The sequence below is a fragment of the Dendrobates tinctorius genome, unplaced genomic scaffold (assembly GCF_039654945.1).
Source record: "Dendrobates tinctorius isolate UK_male_01 unplaced genomic scaffold, ASM3965494v1 ptg000022l, whole genome shotgun sequence".
NCBI classification, from domain to species: domain Eukaryota; kingdom Metazoa; phylum Chordata; class Amphibia; order Anura; family Dendrobatidae; genus Dendrobates; species Dendrobates tinctorius.
The window spans coordinates 64,899,197-64,912,129 of NW_027361690.1; the positions used below are offsets into that span (position 1 = coordinate 64,899,197).

Below are 12,933 nucleotides of genomic sequence, written 5' to 3' on the forward strand. Positions count from 1 at the left end.
CTTGATTGGGTTCAGGTCTGGTGACTGTGGAGGCCAGGTCATCTGGCGTAGCACCCCATCACTCTCCTTCTTGGTCAAATAGCCCTTACACAGCCTGGAGGTGTGTTTGGGGTCATTGTCCTGTTGAAAAATAAATGATGGTCCAACTAAACACAAGCCGGATGGAATAGCATGCCGCTGCAAGATGCTGTGGTAGCTATGCTGGTTCACTATGCCTTCAATTTTGAATAAATCCCCAACAGTATCACCAGCAAAGCACCCCCACACCATCACACCTCCTCCTCCATGCTTGACGGTGGGAACCAGGCATGTAGAGTCCATCCGTTCACCTTTTCTGCGTCGCACAAAGACATGGTGGTTGGAACCAAAAATCTCAAATTTGGACTCATCAGACCAAAGCACAGATTTCCACTGGTCTAATGTCCATTCCTTGTGTTCTTTAGCCCAAACAAGTCTCTTATGCTTGTTGGCTGTCCTTAGCAGTGGTTTCCTAACAGCTATTTTACCATGAATGCATGCTGCACAAAGTCTCCTCTTAACAGTTGTTGTAGAGATGTGTCTGCTGCTAGAACTCTGTGTGACATTGACCAGGTCTCTAATCTGAGCTGCTGTTAACCTGCGATTTCTGAGGCTGGTGACTTGGATGAACTTATCCTCCACAGCAGAGGTGACTCTTGGACTTCCTTTCCTGGGGCGGTCCTCATGTGAGCCAGTTTCTTTGTAGCACTTGATGGTTTATGCCACAGCAGTTGGGGACACTTTCAAAGTTTTCCCAATTTTTCAGACTGACTGACCTTCATTTCTTAAAGTAATGATGGCCACTCGGTTTTCTTTACTTAGCTGCTTTTTTCTTGCCATAATACAAATTCTAACAGTCTATTCAGTAGGACTATCATCTGTGTATCCACCAGACTTCTGCACAACACAACTGATGGTCCCAACCCCATTTATAAGGCAAGAAATCCCACTTATTAAACCTGACAGGGCACAACTGTGAAGTGAAAACCATTTCCGGTGACTACCTTTTGAAGCTCATCAAGAGAATGCCAAGAGTGTGCAAAGCAGAAATCAAAGCAAAAGGTGGCTACTTTGAATAACCTAGAATATAAGACATACAGTATTTTCAGTTGTTTCACACTTTTTTGTTAATTATATAATTCCACATGTGTTAATTCATAGTTTTGATGCCTTCAGAGTGAATCTACAATTTTCATAGTCATGAAAATAAAGAAAGCTCTTTGAATAAGGTGTGTCCAAACTTTTTTGGTCTGTACTGTATGTTGATGACATTTTAGTTTGTTTTGAAAAAGAAATGGATAAAGAGGACATACTAAAAATCCTGAATCAACATTTTGAGATCAAAGACTTTGGAAATGTGAAACAGTACCTAGGAAGACAGATAGAAAGAGAAGAAGATGAAAGTTTCTTACTTAATTAAAATCACATGATTCAAAACATAACCGAAACATTTGGATTGAAGGTTACAAAAATAGCGAAGTCTCCAATGGAAACTAATTATCTTAAAGAGATGAATAGTGAGAAAAATGTGTTACCAAATAATGAAGAATACAGAATGGCAGTAGGAAAATTACTGTATCTAGCGACTATTACAAGGCCAGACATCACAGCAGCAGTAGGAATTCTGAGTAGAAAAGTATCTAAGCGAAATAGAAGCGGATTGGAATGCCATGAAGAGAGTAATAACTTATTTGAAAGGAACTAGCAATGTTAAACTGAAACTGCCTACAAGTGATAAATGCATTTTAACTGGATACGTTGATGCAGATTGGGCTGGAGATCCAACTGACAGAAAATCTACCAGTGGCTCTCTTTTCTTTCTCTCAGGCGGACCAATTACTTGGACTAGTAAAAAACAATCAATAGTAACGCTGTCGTCAACAGAAGCAGAATTTGTTGCAGCAGCACATGCGGATCAAGAAGTTCTATGGTTAAGACAATTGCTAACAGACCTAGGACAACCTCAGTTGGAACCAACAAAATTAAATGAGGACAATCAAGGATGTCTTATTCTTGCTCAGATGGAAAAAGCTAACCCAAGAACCAAGCACATTGATGTGAAGTATCATTTCTTGAGGGATTATTAGGAGCAAGGAATCTTGAAATTAGAATATTGTCCAACTGAAGATATGACAGCAGACATTTTCACAAAGGCATTGAATACTGAAAAACATCAGAGACTAATGAAGAAAATAGGTTTGACTGAATAAGTCCTCACTGTTGAGAAAGGGTGTTGGTATATGCAAAAGTTGTTTACTTCTTTGAGTAAAGGAGGACTTTATTCTGATCTGACAATAGATAGCGATGTTGTGTAACGTTTCTTTGCTTAATGTATTGTAAGAGAAATGGTCTCTCTTGTAATTTCAGTTTTGTTTTCCTACTTCCTGATGCAGCACTGAATAACTGCATTTTTCCTTTACCTCATGTTCTGAGAAATAAAAGCTTCTTATTCCATGTAATCTGATCTGTGAAGTTTTCTACTGCAACTGTGGGTATTCAGGAGCTATGCAACAAGCAGTGCAACATCAGATTCTCTTTAAATATCATCCTTCTCAGCAGCACATTGGAGCTCGGCGTTAGACACTGACAGGAGCGATTACAGAATCATTGTGACACTGTATGGATTAGCTGCACTTCAGAAAGATGAAGGATATGGTTGTTTATTATTTTTCTTTTTTGACAGGGGATATGGGCATTTGCACAAGGAAAGACTAGAAGCAATGGGATGAAACTGAATGGGAAGAGACACAGATTAGATATTAGAAAAAATTTTTTGACAGTTAGAGTGATCAATGAGTGGAACAGGCTGCCACGAGAAGTGGTGAGTTCTCCTTCAATGGAAGTCTTCAAACAGAGGCTGGACAGACATCTGACTGGGATGATTTAGCGAATCCTGCTTTGAGCAGGGGGTTGGACCAGATGGCCCAGGAGGTCCCTTCCAACTCTACGATTCTATGATTCTATGATTCTATGATTCTATGATTTGTGGATTAGGTGTAAGGTGAGTATTTTTGTTTATTATTTTCTGTATTTTCACAAGTGACATGGGCTTCAATGGAATGGTTGTAACGTGTCTATATATATATATATATATATATACTGTATATGGAACTGAGTTTTTTATTTTTTAATAAATTTGCAAAACAGGGTATGGATTTTTATTTTAAATAAAGAACTCTATTCTGGGTGTTTTTTATTTACAATATGACTACGGGGTTAGTAATGGACAAGCGTTTTATAGACGCTTCTCAATTACTAACCTGTGGGCTTGATGTCACCTAACAATTCAAAGGTGACATCAATCCCTCAAATATTAACCCCACTTACCACCACCATAGGGCAAGTGGGAAGAGCCAGGCAAAGCACAAGAATTGGTGAATCTAATAGATGCATGTTTTCTGGCGTGGCTGTGGGCTGCTATTTTTAAGCTGAGGGGGCAATATTCATGGCCCCTTACCAGCCTGAGAATGCCAGTCCCCAGCTGTTACCTTTTGCTTGGCTAGTTGTTAAAAATTGGGGGACCCCACTCCATTTTTTTAAATTATTTATTTAAATAAATAAATTAAAAAACAGCGTGGAGACCTCTTCATTCTTGATAACCGGCAATGATAAAGCTGGCAGTTGAGGGTTGCAGCCTGCAGCTATCAGTTTTGCCATGCTGATTATCAAAAATAGAAGGGACCCCAAGTCTTTTTTTAAAAATTAATTAATTAATTAAATTAAAGTTTCATGGTGCAGCGCTCAGCTCAGTGAGTTCACCACAATTCACCGTGAGAAATTTCTTACTGTGATCTTTTTTCTCACTGTGCTAGCAGTGATCTCACTGAGGTCACCGTAATTCATCAGGCCACTCACAGTAAAGTGAGCTGGGAACGCAGCGTCAGTCCTCAGTAGCCTGCAGTAACCTCGATGACGTCACTGGTAGTCACTGGTGCTGCACTCACAACAGCTCATTCTTCTATGGTTTTCAGCCTGGACTCTCGCATCTTGGAACCGTTCAGGTTGAAAACCAATTAGCACAGACGTGGATTACGGCATGGGACAGTATGATGGACAGGTGAGGGATATGGTTGTTTTTTGTTTTTATTTTTTACTTTTGTTTTTTATTTTGTTACAGGAGAGCAGGGCTTCAATGAATTTGGGGTTAGGTGAGGATTATTGTTTATTACTTTCTGTTTTTTTACAGGGGACCAGGACTTCAATGAAATATCCATGGCCGCTTACCAGCCTGTGAATATCAGCCCCCAGGTATTTGCTATAGCTTGGCTGGTTGTAAAAAATGGGGGAAGAACCCACGCTGTTTTAATTATTTATTTAAATAATTTTAAAAAATAGCATGTGGACACCTCTATTCCTGATAATCAGCCATGATAAAGCTGACAGTTGAGGGTGGCAGCCTGTAGCTGTCAATTTTGCCTTATTGGTTATCAAAAATAGAAGAGACCCAACATCTTTTTTTAAAAAAAAATAATATCTACTGCTCTCATCAGCAGCACCTGCACTCCCTGTTATTAGCGGAAGCAGTCGAATGCTGATGGGAGTAGTACTCTCTCATCAGCCGACACCTCTGTGACCGGAGATAAACTTTTTATCTCTGGTCACAGCTGATGGCTGTCATGCAGATGACAGCTTGACAAACAATGGATGTTCAGGCCCCCATTCATTTGAATGGGGTCCGCGTTCACGTTCAGATTCGGGTACTGTTCTGGTACTCAAACTTTTTTTACATGTTCATCCAAACCTGCTGGACCCTAACATCCAACGTTCCACTCATTACTACTGGATAGTAAAAAATTTCCCAAAATATGAACCCTATTATTATTTGCTGCACCATTTCATCCACTACTTGTTCAGCTGTATTAGGAGGCTTGTAGCAGACTCCAGTTAGCAGCTTTTCATTATTGCCATCCCTATGTACATTTACCCATATTTAATCTACACTGTCTCAGCTCTCCCCAATGTTGTAATTGAGCATGTCTTAAGTTGGATTTAAAGAAAATACACTGCCCTCCATCTTTGTGTCTTTCCTGTCTTTTTTAAATGTAGTATAACCCTCTATGTTTGTCAGTCAGTCATGACTTTTGCTGAGTCAACTTTCTGTGATAGCCACCACATTGTAGTCTGTGGCTGACATAACAGTCACCAAATTATTTTGATTTCAAGACTTCTTGCATTTGCCAGCAGACATCTAATACTATTTTCACATTTATTACTTCTACTCACTGTTAGGCGCTGGGATTTTCCTGCTGTGTGGGATGGATCCCAGGCCTTGTCAGGTGCTGTGGTCTTCCATTCAGTCCCAGCCTCTGAGTCTGCTGCTCAGCATGGATGTCAGTTCAAGTATGCTGCTCAGTCTCATGCCACACGTTTGGTTACTGCTGGCTCTCCAGTCATGTCGTAGATAACCAGTGTACCAGTGTATTGCACGCGCCGCATTGCGCACTGGAGTCTAAGTCCAGAAATCATTTGACTGAGCATGTCCGTGATGTGGCGCCTTCTCATTGGTGCTCAGAGGTTAGTTGCTCTGGTGATGTGGCGACGCCAGATTGTCCCATGGGCGATGTCAGTGTGAGTGTTTGGGGTGGAGCTTTGGGCATAAAAGGCTCTCAGCGATGCCTGTGGGTGTGCTAGTATCATCCATGTTCGGTGTGTGTGCACACTGTATCAGCTGTTATCTATGTCAGCGTGAGTTCAGGGCTGGCATCAAACCATTTGAATTCTGGCTTCTCCAGAGAGGAGTTTGTCTGTGTGAGTTAAGGCCTGGCATTAAGTCATTAGAATTCAGGGTCCTCCGGAGAGAAGATTTGCTGTATGTACTTGTTGGCTTTGAGATCGCTATTGGTTTCGTCCTTTGTTTGGGCAATACCTCCCTGTGAGGTTAACAGGGTGTTGGATCTAACGTCATTTGAGTTTTTCTCTTTTGCTTTACCGGTCAGTGAAGTTACTAAGTCAGGGCCATTGTGGGAGTGAGAGGGCGAACTGATTCGTAATGCCTCTCATTTTTTGGGCACTCTAAAAGAGGTCTTTTTGTGGGTCACAAATTACCCATGATACTGCACTCCAACTCCTGGCTTTAACTCAGAGTTCAACCATGGTCAGTCAATTTGCCATCCAATTCCGTACACTGGCTTCTGAGTTGGAGTGGCCTGATAAGGTCCTGATACATATTTTTTGGAGTGATTTGGCACATCATGTCAGGGATGCTTTGGCCACTAGGGAAATTCCAACTACCCTGGAGGAATTGATATCAGTGTCCACTCGTGTTGATCTCCGGCATGCTGAGTGGGGTTTGGAACAAGGTCAAAGTAAATATAGGTTTCTATTGGCTCCGAACTTCGTCAATCCTGTGTGTCCTCCAGTTCAAGCTGATAATTCAGTAGAACACATGGATGTCTCCCGAATGGAATCAGTCACCCACTCTGTGCAATCACAACCGACTTGTTTTGCTTGCGGGCAAGTCGGCCACTATGCTGTTAAATGTCCTAATCATCAGAAGGAGTCACAGCATGAAGTGGCCTTAGGTAGAGGCTGACAAGCTCCAGTTGATGTGTCTCCCAAATTGGTCTTAGGGGTTTCTTTGACATTTGGGTTTACTACTCTCACTGCTGAGGCTTGCATGGACTCTAGGGCTGAGGGCAATTTCATGCCAGCTACTTTCGCCCTACAGCACGCAATTCCATTAGTAATGCTTCCTAAGCTGTTGTCTGTTCGGGTAGCAAAAGGGTCCATTTTACCAACCCTTATTTCACATCAGACCATTCTTCTGACCCTCACCATGTCTCCAAAACATAAACATTAGGAGATAGTATCTTTCTTTGCTATCTCTGAGGGTATGAATGAGGTACTACTGATAATAAAGAAGGCGTCAGTATGTGCTCCAGTGTCAGTGGCACTGGCTGGACCCAATGGGGCTGTATGGGTAATATGAGGCAAACAGCGTTCCAATGTTATGCACAGAACTTGCTTTAGAACTGGTGCTTAGGGAGCCCCTGTCCGTAGGTGACGTTCAGGGTGTACTGCCTGTAGTGACTACAGATTTTCAGGGAGTCCGGCCCATAGATCTTAACTAGTCATGAGCGAATATGCTCGTTGCTGGGGTTTTCCCGATCATGCTCAGGTGATCTCCGAGTATTTGGAAGTGCTTGGAGATTTAGTTTCTGTCCCCGCAGCTGCATGATTTGCGGCTACTTGACAGACTGAATACATGTGGGAATTCCCTAACAAACAGGCAACCCCCACATGTATTCAGGCTGTCACGTAGCCGCAAATCATGCTGCTGCAGCGACAGAAACTAAAGCTCCAAACACTTCCAAATACTCGGAGATCACCCGAGCATGCTTGGGAAAACCCGAGCAACGACCATACTCGCTCATCACTAATCTTAACAGCTAATTTATACATTAATGAAAAATGTAAATTTCTCTGGAATAAGACATCATGTCACAGATATCAAGATATAATTTTATTGAGAGTCCTATGACCTACAAGTGCTTCTCACAAAATTAGAATATCATCAAAATGTTAGTATATTTCAGTTCTCTTTGTATGCTGGTTAGAGAAATGCAGCTCATCTCATAGCTGCTCCTGACCTGCTCGTTTTCCCTCTCTATAAAACCTGGCCACACTTTTTCATACCTGCCAATGAAAGCTTTGCTTCCTGGCTTGCTTACCTTTATTCATCTCTACCCTTGTTGAGTGTTTTTGTATGTAAGTTGCTTTTTGTTAGAGTTGAAATTCATAGTTGCTGCTGGAGATTATTCTCTGCTATTTTTGGGTGTATTATTTCTCCATTATCATATTCCCATTTGGTTTGTACCTTCCTATCTTTCCCTTTATTCCTCTCTACTCTTGGTGAGTGTTTTTGTATTTAAGTTGCTTTCTGTTATCCCTGTTTGTCTTACATGTCCAAGTGCTTTTCCCAAAATTAGAATATCATCAAAAAGTTACTTTATGTCAGTTCTTCAATATAAAAAGTGGAACTCCTATATTATATAGAGTCATTACAAACAGTGATCTATTTCAAGTGTTGATATCTGTTAATGTTGATGATTATGGCTTACAGCCAATCAAAACACAAAAGTCATAATCTCAATAAATTAGAATACTTTATCACACCAGCTTGAGAAATTACTTTAAAATCGGAATTGTTGTCCTACTGAAATGCATGTTCAGTAAATGCATTTACTGTATCAATGTGGCATGGCATGGAGGCAATCAGCCTGTGGCACTGCTGAGGTGTTATGGAAGCCCAGGTTGCTTTGATAGTATCCTTCAGCTCATCTGCATTGTTGGGTCTGGTATCTCTCATCTCCCTCTTGACAGTACCCAATAGATTCTCTTTAGGATTAAGGTCAGGTGACTTTCCTGGCCAGTCAATCACAGTGATACTGTTGTTTTTAAACCAGGTACTAGTACTTTTGGTAGTGTGAACTGGTGCTAAGTCTTGATGGAGATTGAAATTTCCATCTCCAAAAAGCTTGTAGGCAGAGGGTAGCATGAAGTGCTTTAAAACTTCCAAGTAGACGGCTGCGCTGACTTTGGTCTGGATAAAAGACAATGGACCTATAAAAGCAGATGACATGGCTCCCCAAACCATCACTGCTTGTGGAAACTTCACAGTAGACCTCAAGCAGCTTGGATTGTGTGCCTCTCGCCTCTTCCTCCAGACTCTGGCACATTTATTTCCAAATGGAATGCAAAATTTACTTTAATATGAAAACAAAACCTTGGACTACTGAGCAAAAGTCCAGTTCTTTTTCTCCTTGGCCCAGGGAAGATGCTTCTGCTGTTGTCTATTGGTCATGAGCGGCTTGACACAAGGAATGCAACACTTCTAGCCCATGTCCTGGATACATCTGTGTGTGGTGGCTCTTGAAGCAATGACTCAACAGCAGCAGTCCACTCCTTGTGAATCTTCCCCAAAATGTTGACTGGCCTTTTCTTAACAATCCTTTCAAAGCTGCGGTTATCCCACTTACTTGTGCACCTTTTTCTACCACACCTTTTCTTTCCACTCAAGTTTCCATTAATATGCTTGGGTACAGCACTCTGTGAACAGCCACCTTCTTTAGCAATGACCTTTTGTGGCTTACCCTCCTTGTGGATTGTGTCAATGACTGCCTTCTGGACATCTGTCAAGTCAGCAGTCTTCCCCATGATTGTGGAGCCTACTGGAACAGACTAAATGACTTTTTTGAATGCTTAGGAAGCCTTTGCAGGTGTTTTTTGTTAATTATTCTAATTTAATGAGATAATGACTTTTACGTTTTCATAATCATCAACATTAACAGAAAAACACCTGATATAGATTACTCTATTTGTATTGACTCTATATAATATATAAGTTTCACTTTTTGCATTGAAGAACTAAAATAAATTAACTTTTTCATAATATTCTAATTTAGTGCTTGTGAGAAGCACTTGTGCATGACTCAAGAGGGTTGATGCTACTGACAGATTCCCTTTAAAAACGCAGACAATTTTAATTTTTACTTCTTCATTTTTTCCTCCCCTTTTTCTAGTTATCCACCAATATACACATACTAGGGCTTATTTTTTTGGAGGCAAGTTGTAGTTTTGAATTACATAATTTATTTTATCACATGGAGTGAAAGAAAATGACGAAAAAAATCCAAGTATGATGAAATTGTGTAAAAATGTAATTCAGCCATTGTCTTTTGAGTTATATTTTTGCTGTGTGAATTGTGTAGTAAAAATGACCTGGCAACATAATTCTGTAGGTCAGTACTATTTTGGTGTTACCAAACTGATGCATTTTTGTTGCTAGAAAAAATTCAGAACGTTGCGAAAAAATGGTTTTGCTGCTATTTTTCAAGACCCAGAATATTTTTATTTGTCTATCAATAAAGCTATGTGAGGTCTTGTTTTTTGCGCTGTGAGCTGTTCCTTTTATTTATACAATTTTGGGGTACTATGATTTGATAGTATCAAGTTTCATTTTTTTGCAAAATTGTGGTGAACAAAATATGTGCAGTTCTGGTATTTCAATATTTTTCCTCAATACAACTGTCATGATCTCAGTGCGGGTTTGACTCGCACACGTGGGGTTAATGTCTGGAACCAGTGCTGATGACTGGCATTTCTGGGGTTAAAGGTTGTGATCCCAGTGCAGACTTACCTGCACACCTGGGGCTTATGATTGTGGCCTCTCCCTTGTTCTGGGAGAGGCTTCTTATAGCCTCAGGACGCTCCCATCCCTGTCAGTTATACTCTTGTTCTTGGCATAGTGGGGTGACCCCTGAGTGTGTTTGTGCTGTGTTCTGGTTGCTTGATTATCTGTGTATGACTCGGTCTGTGCTCTGGATATTGTTTTGGATTCTGCTTGGTACCTTCTATGTCCGTTTGGTTTTGACTTCTGCTTGGCCCTGACTATCCGTTCTGTCACATCCCTGGTACGTTACTGCTACCTCTGTGTATGAACCCCGTTTTGCCTGACTCTGAGTAATCCTGTATGGTGTCTTGCCATCTCACTAAGCAGGATGCTAAGCCCCGCCCCCTTAGTCAAATGATCGTAGGTCCCGTGTCTGCTTGCTAACTTCAGCGTCCACAGGTCCTGTGTATCAGTACTTTCTGACTGTACCTGACCCGAGTACCCCTACAGTGCGGGTGAGTCCCTGCTCAGTGGAGGCTGCATGCCGATGCTGACAGGATCCTGACAACAACACTTACTAGTTGATTTAATTAATTTTATATTTTGAAAGATTGGACTTTTTCAAATGCTGAGAAACCAAATATTTGTTATCTTTTTATATTTCCTTTTTTTACTTGTAAAAAGTCTAGTGATTCAAATTGTTATGATATATATATATATATGTTTAAGACCTTTTTTCTGATGATACATTGTCCAGCTGCCTAAGCTGCTCTGTAAGAGGGAAGTCATTACTTCCGGAATCAAAGCAGACCATCAAGTAGCCTACGGTAGATCCACAAGAGTGACAGCAGTCAAGTATGGTCCTTTTTTTCAGAATTCTAGCCAAGGAATAAGATTATATACAGCCTAGACAACATTTATAACATTGCGCTAGGCAGCTTCACAATACAATCTCATGTAAAAGATTAGGTGGCTTCCACAACTACTTTAAACCATTTCATTTGAAATATTTAATTTCTTACTTTTTCTGATTTTATACTCCAGGTATAGTCACATTAGGGACTTCAATTTGCTGTGATGCTAAGCAACAGACAGCTAGTTCATTATAAATTTTGAGAACTAGGAGCATACGTCAGGCAATGGGAATCTCCCCTTCGTCTGCCAATTAAGATATTCATGCTTAACGAGGCAGATGATTAAACGCAGGCTCTTGTATTCTTCATATGCAAATTCACTGGCCTTCTGAACTGCCACTGAAATTTTACCAATTAATATTTGTTGCTTGTTTATATATAGCTGATCTGAAAACATCAAGCGGATATAAAGCTAGAGTTTCATAGCTGCATGAAATGTTGCGCTCTTAAATATCAAATAATGATGAACTAGTGATCATATTAAAATCCAGCAGGTCTGTGTTTTTGGTTACTGTCATTCTGCAATGATACTAAGTGTTAAAATTGTTAAAAGAATTTGCTGGATTACATTTTTCACCCATACACTATTCTGTGGTGTGGGGTACATGTCTTAATATATAAAGCTGAAAAAGTGTTAAAATGTTTTTCAGGGTTAGTTGAAAAGTTTTTCTGGATTACATCTCTCACCCATATATATACAGTACTATTCTGTGGTCTGGGGTATATTTCTGTGATAACACTAACACTACAAAAAAGCATTAAAAAATTGCTGGATTACATTTCTCACCCATTATTTTGTGGCCTGGGGAACATTTCTTCTGCGGTGTTGCTATCAGTGTATCAAGAGTGGGAGAAGAGGGTTGCATTGACAATCCAACACAATGAGCAGGACTTCGAACACATTTTATAAGTGGTCATAAACTTGGCAATAACTCATGAAAGAATAAAGTTACATGAAAACCTTGCACACCATTGATTTTCTGGTGAAATTCTCAATAAGTTAGATGTGTCACATGTCCCTCTTCCCATTGCAAAAAATAAAGTTGGATCTAAAATGGCCCACTTCAAAATGACCACCATGGTCACCACCCATCTTGAAAAGTTTCCCCCCTCCCATATTCTAATGTGCCACAAACAGGAAGTTGATATCACCTACCATTCCCATCTTATTTAGGTGTATCCATCTAAATGACCCACCCTGTACATTTCAGTAAGCCAACATTTTGGATTTTAAAATCATTTTCCAAGCAGGTGTTGTAAAGTATTCTAATTTATTGAGATAATGACTTTTGGGCTTTTATTGCCTGTAGCCATAATCATCAACACTTACAGAAATAAACACTTGAAATAGATTACTCTGTTTGAAATGACTCTATATAATATACTAGCTGAAGAGCCCGGCGCTGCCCCTGCATAGTAACTAACTGTGGATAGTTATTATAAATTATAATTATCCTCCATCCCATAGTCCCGTGCCCATATACCCAACATACCTATCCTCCATCCCATAGTCGAGTGCCCATATACCCATCACACATCCTCCATCCCATAGTCCCATGCCCATATACCCATCATACATATTCTCCATCCCATAGTCCCATGCCCATATACCCATCATACATATTCACCATCCCATAGTCGAGTGCCCATATACCCATCACACATCCTTCATCTCATAGTCTCATGCCCATATACCCATCATACATATCCTCCATCCCATAGTCCCGTGCCCATATACCCATCATACATATCCACGATCCCATAGGCCCGTGCCCATATACCCATCATACATATCCTCCATCCCATAGTTGAGTGCCCATATACTCATCACACATCCTCCATCCCATAGTCCCATGTCCATATGCCCATCATACATATTCGCCATCCCAT

The 12,933-nt window shown here is 40.5% G+C and overlaps 1 pseudogene; it reads left to right on the forward strand.

Annotated features, from left to right (window-relative positions):
* Window positions 1-1,528: 1,528 nt before the first annotated feature.
* On the forward strand, window positions 1,529-2,228 carry LOC141084420 (uncharacterized; annotated as a pseudogene).
* Window positions 2,229-12,933: the final 10,705 nt, after the last annotated feature.